Source organism: Sinocyclocheilus rhinocerous, unplaced genomic scaffold, assembly GCF_001515625.1.
Source record: "Sinocyclocheilus rhinocerous isolate Xijiao unplaced genomic scaffold, SAMN03320098_v1.1 scaffold2000, whole genome shotgun sequence".
Taxonomy (NCBI): domain Eukaryota; kingdom Metazoa; phylum Chordata; class Actinopteri; order Cypriniformes; family Cyprinidae; genus Sinocyclocheilus; species Sinocyclocheilus rhinocerous.
This window is the reverse complement of record NW_015630998.1, coordinates 372609-378691: the sequence shown is the minus strand read 5'-3', so window position 1 is coordinate 378691 and position 6083 is coordinate 372609. Positions and strand designations below refer to the sequence as shown.

General features: G+C 33.2%; 1 protein-coding gene across 1 annotated transcript in view; it reads left to right on the top strand.

The window, feature by feature from the left end:
* The window catches only part of LOC107741005 (solute carrier organic anion transporter family member 5A1-like), a 57034-nt gene that overhangs the window by 41463 nt on the left and 9488 nt on the right, over window positions 1–6083 (top strand). The window lies entirely within an intron of this gene.

Below are 6083 nucleotides of genomic sequence, written 5' to 3'. Positions count from 1 at the left end.
ACTGCTGCACTCGCGTCTCACACAAGAGATGAAGCCATGCAAAGTTAAAACAGTTTAAACTTTTAAAAAACACGTCACGAATTTGTGGAGGTTTATTATTTTTCACTGCGTCTCATATGTTTTTAAATGCAATCTGTGTGAATGGCACTTTTGCTCTTTGTATTAAACAATGCATAAATACATGATGCGGTTTTGTTCATAGTTGTTTATGCAATTTACAAAATTATATTTGATTTTTATTAGTTAATTTAGAAATAATGCACATTTTTTTATAGAGTTACTTCCTTGCGTTGACAATTTAAATGCGCTGCATTATTTTGCTCATTGCGCCCTCCTGTGGCCTCGGGAGACAAGCCAAACGTTTCTTTAAGACCTATTTAATCTGCATATAAAACATTAGAAATGAGATATTTGTTTAATTTTTATTTTGTGTTTGATTGTTAAAACAAAAAATATTTGTTGTTTGTCTCAATAAATTGTTAATTTAAAAATACAGTGGTTAAATTTAAACATTTTTTCTATTGCTCTTTGTTTTAAAAAAGGATATAAAAAATGTCAATAATTATCGATACCAAACGATATGAAACATTATATCGTTGATCAATTTTTTTGCTATATCGCCCAGCCCTAGTCTCAAGATACCATTAAAATTTCATTGTTGCTCATCTGCATCAACCCTCAAAAACATATTGCCCTCTATCTCAGACTCTACATCATTATTAAGCTGTGCATATGTCAAAATATCTCCGCACAGATGCTCTCTCATAAGGTAATGGGAGACTGGCCAAGATCCCTAATCAGAGCCCACCAGGACTGAGTAGAGTGTGATCTACTTCTGTCAGCACGGGTCACTGCTGCTTTCATCCAGTTTGTTTACTATATAAATGAATGAATATATATAAGATAAATTACAGTCCATTACTGATTCCAAATTATATGACAAAAAATTTAGTCAGTAGCATAATCCATTGCATTACACATTTTAGGTAATATAATTGGACTACTTTTTGATTACTTTTAGATTACTTTTGACCTAACTCATTTATTACTTTGATTTAAATAGGATAATCTTGTACCATATTGATATAAAAATACAAAGAGAAAGAAAATAAAATTACATTGTAATAACATTGTAACTAAACATTACATTATGTCATATATAGTATTTGATACAGTTATAGTATAGTGTAAATGTATCAGTTTTACATTTTTTACACCAGTTTTTTGTGTGTAAAAAAATTATAATAGTCTACTATAAAATCTAAAAATAATTGAAATTTAAAATGTGAAAATAATCCATCTCTATGCAACCTTTATATTAATATTAGTACTGTCAAATCGATTAATCGCAATTAATCACATCCAAAATAAAAGTCTGTGTTTACATGTGTGTACTGTGTATATTTATATGTATATATATAAATACACACACATGCATGTATTTATATATGTAATATATACTTATGTATAATATAAATCATATAGAAATATATATGTATAAATAAATATATAAATATATTAGAATTATGTAAATATTTCTTAAACATACCTGTATGTGTGTGTATTTATATGTACATATAAATGTACACATTACACACATATATTGTAAACACAGACTATTACATTGGATGCGATTAATCACGATTAATCGAATTGGCAGTACTAATTAATATTAATATTGTCAACCTTTGTCATATAGGTGATTCTAGGGCTCTGTAGAAGAATTAAATGCGAGCTAAGAACTCAACGCCACAATGCTTGATGTGTTTTTAATAATTTTGGGGTTTTGGGAATTTTTACGTTTACTTGCTAAGTAGTCTTTGTTTAAATATGCACATTAATAATGATGACTTTTCCAAATATGAGCAATAATAATAAAGGTGCTTCCTAAGTGGCTTCTCAGTGATTAGTGTCTGTATATAAACTAGCAGGGTTCTGGTTTAGAGTCATTATTGTTGCCCCTAAGCTTGTTGCCAGGATACAGGGAGAGACAAATTAATGGTATGGTTGCTATGTGGACTCTTAACTATGCTTGTGTGTTCTTAGATTATAACAGGAAAACAACTTGTTGGCTAGAGCTGTCGGGATATAACCCTCATGCATAAGGTCTCTCCTTCAAACAGAAGCGAGTAAAACATTCTCTGATTTAAACCCTGCTGTATTAAGAGCAGATTGATATGCCTGCTGAAGTCAGAGCGTTCACACAGGCCTGGATGTTTTACACATCAATAGATGCAAGCAGTTTGTCGTTTTTGTGCTGTTTCCTCAGTTATGGCTGCCAAGATTCCCTTCAGCCTATAAGACTGCAGCTGCAATAAACTAGAGATGGACATTGGACAGAAGACAGATGGTATACCATAAAACAGAAAACTGAGGCCAGGGAGCATCAGATCTACATTTATGTTCCAGCTTTCCTACAAATTAATTCAGTTGTAAATCACAGCTTGACTCCAGATTCAACAATGTCTTTAACAGTGTTCCTAGATCACCTATATGAATGTCTGAGTTGTTCCTATAGAGGCATTAAAAACTGTGTACGATGTTAATCAAAATATATTTAATTAGCCTAAGTGTAGACTGTTTATGGTTAAGCAATTAATGTGTGATCACAGAAGTATGTATATCAACTATTTTACAATGGCTCATCCAGTCTGATTCAGAGCTAGAAGTATCCGCTTTAAAAATTTATGTTTTTATTTGTGGTGAGTTTCTAAAATAAAGCAATAGTCACACATTTTTTTAAGAAGTTTGTTTATTTGTTTGTTTGTTTTTAAAATTCTATTAGTGCTGTCAAATGATTAATCATGATTTTATACTATATGTACAGTATGTGTACTGTGTTTGTTTATTATGTATATATACAGAAACACACTCATATATTATGTAAACAAAAACTTGTATTTTGGATGCGAGTAATCGCAATTAATCATTTGACAGCACTATTTATTATATTTATATTTATTATAATAATGTATAATTATTCATATTATTAAATTAATCTACTATTATCATCAGGGGTGCACGTAAGTGGTACACAGGTGCGCATGCGCAACCAAAATAAAAAATGCACTGTGTAAATAAATTCAGACTGCTCATTTGTGTACCAACATGGTTGACAGCTGTTAATGTACAATCACAGTTTTAGATCGACAAACTGTAATGCTGTATAAGATTTCTATTCGAGCTGAAAGCATAAATCTATTCTATCCACCACCGTTTTCAAAGCACAATGCAAAACTGTGACATTTCATTCACTCCCAGATAGCACACATACGTCTGCAAGATGTCTGTTAATGATCACTTCATCTGGAAAGCATCTGCTGTGTACAAACATCTGATAGACGTCTGTCAGATGTCAGTTTTACATAGGCCTACATTCTAAATCATAAGCATCTTACAGACTTTTTCTAAACGTCTATCTGACATCTGATAGGAAACGTCCTAGACGAATTGCAGATGATCAAACTCTAAAAAATACGTCTTGCAGATGTAAATGCAGACGTCAGATAGACATCTCTGTGATGTACGTTTGCTATCAGGGCTGACGCTCTTCAATTGGCAGTGCTAAACCGGGCAGCATATATACTTAGTTGCTGGCAACCCGCCAAAATAAAAGCTTGCTGATTTTAAGTTTGAAAATTCATATTTAAAAAAAAAAGTAAATATTAGCATTTTATTTTTAAGTTTTCTATAAAATAATTGTATTTTTATTTAATACTTTATTTAATACCCTCTTTATTTTTATTTGTGTTATTATAATACACTTTTTATTATTTTATTATATTTTAAAATAGAATAGTATTATCACGCTTTATTATTTTGTTTATTATTTAAAAAAACTGAATAAATAAATGCAATAATATTATCATCAATATTATAAAAAAAATTATATTTAATGGGTCACACTATGTGCAGTGTGAGGACCAAACCAAATTTCCAGGTGCTCTTATGAGAACCAGGCTGAAAAACGTATGTGCATCCCTTATTATTATTATCATTATCATTATTATTATTATTATTATTATTATTGTATTTGCATAATTCATAATCATAATAACTTTTTAATTATTATTAGAATTTATTTTTATTTTACTTTATTTATTTAATTAATATTAACCATGAGGGGGAAAAAAACTATTCTTTGGCCAAATAACATTTGTCTAAGTATAGGTCATTTACATTTGCTAAGTAACGTAGTATTGTAGAATGTGCATCACAGGTGTGTGTCTGTATTTTATAGTGCCGTCAAACGTGACTCATTTAATCATAATTAAGAGTTAGAACTGTCTGTTTTAATAATAGCGATTTAAAATTTGTCATTTAATATCAAACAGAGGCTTGATAACAAAGCGTTTCTTTGTGGATTTCTTGGCTTTTTCATTCCCATGCATCTCACTGTGTCTTCAAGTCCACATGACTTCAGACAGCACTAATGACAGCGAGAGAGAGAGAGAGAGAGAGAGAGTGTGTGTGTGTGTGTGTGTGTGTGTGTGTGTGTGTACCTGTTTTTCTATGAGGGGTAGGTTTAGGGGTAGGGTTGGTGTAGGGCAATAGAAAATACGGTCTGTACAGTATAAAAACCATTACGCCTATGGAGAGTCCCCACAAGGATAGCAAACCAGACGTGTGTGTGTGTGTGTGTGTGTGTGTGTGAGAAAGATCTGTCAGTGGGCTGTGGTCATTAACACCCTGCTTTGCTCCAGCTTGTGGCCTACAGGAATCGTTGTACTTTGCCTTTGCATGTCCCACGCTGCCCTCCTCCTCAACACACACACACGCAGCTCTATGCCAGCTGTGCACGCAGCCGGGGCCGAATCTCCCAGGATATCCTCTCAAGGAGACTTTCTCTGCTCTCCTTCTAGACACACTGAGGGTTTGTGTGAATAGTGCTTGTTTCTCCTTCTCCTTTCATGATAGGGAGGTGTTCCTGACGCACTTCTGGCTAAATATAGCCCAGAGGAACACTGTATTGGCTTCACACAGCCGTGGTTGTCTCATGAACGGGCGTTCTTACCACCTTGTCAGGTTGGAAGGGTATGTCTGTTTATCCACATGTGGGTGTGCGAGCATTTGATGGAGTGTAATGAAGTTAGGTGTAATCAGCTTGAATTTGACTGCCATGGATTTCCTGGCTAGTTTATGCTAGTTTGGTGCTAGTCTAGCTGGTGAAGTTGGCTGGCTAAGGAGACAGCCTTGCTGGTTTAGCCCAAGAGATCAACGTTTGTCTGGTTAACATGGTCCAGATAGCCCCTGCTAGTAGATTTTGCAACTGCACCAACTAGTATCTTTCTCAACTGACGACCATTCAAAATTAGCTGTGTATTCTCATATATGCTTTTTTCCAAGAAGCATATAAATAGTAAATGTTTACATTTTTTATAGTAGATTTTTACCAGTGGCTTATTTTTGTCAGTTAACACAATGCTGAGCTAGTAGGTTTAACTGTTAGCTAAGGAACATATATAGCTAATATTTGATTATGCTATATAGTAGATTTTTATCATTGCATGATTTATTGCAGTAAACTAATGAGGCACCTATGTGTGTGTGTGTATATATACAGTGTATATATATGCTTACAAGTGTAAGGGAATGTCATTTCAATTTCAATTTAATTTGATTATTTTATATTATGTGATATCCAAAAGATGTAGGTTTTACATCATTTAAAAGATGTACATTTTTCATCATGAAAATAATTACTAAATACGGTAAAGTGACTGTTCTCTCATTTCTACTTAAAGGGGTCCTATTATGCTTTTTCACTTTTTTAATATCAAAGCCGGAACTAATCGAGCCATTTGTGCCAGGCTGGGGAGAAAGGTATTTTAATAATGTGAAAAATGATGCGTTTTTCGAACCACCAAGCATGAGAGCCTGTTCTAGTACACCCCCAAAACAAAATCAAGACTTTGTAAAAGAGCATAATAGGACCCCTTTAAGGACTGAATAAAGTACACCTAAAAGAGATGTCTCAGCCAATAAAATGGATAGATTTTGCAGTGGAATAGTATATTGCGCCAACCACACAACTGTCATTGAGATAAATGAGAATGCTAATGGATATAGACCTTAGCTGGCAA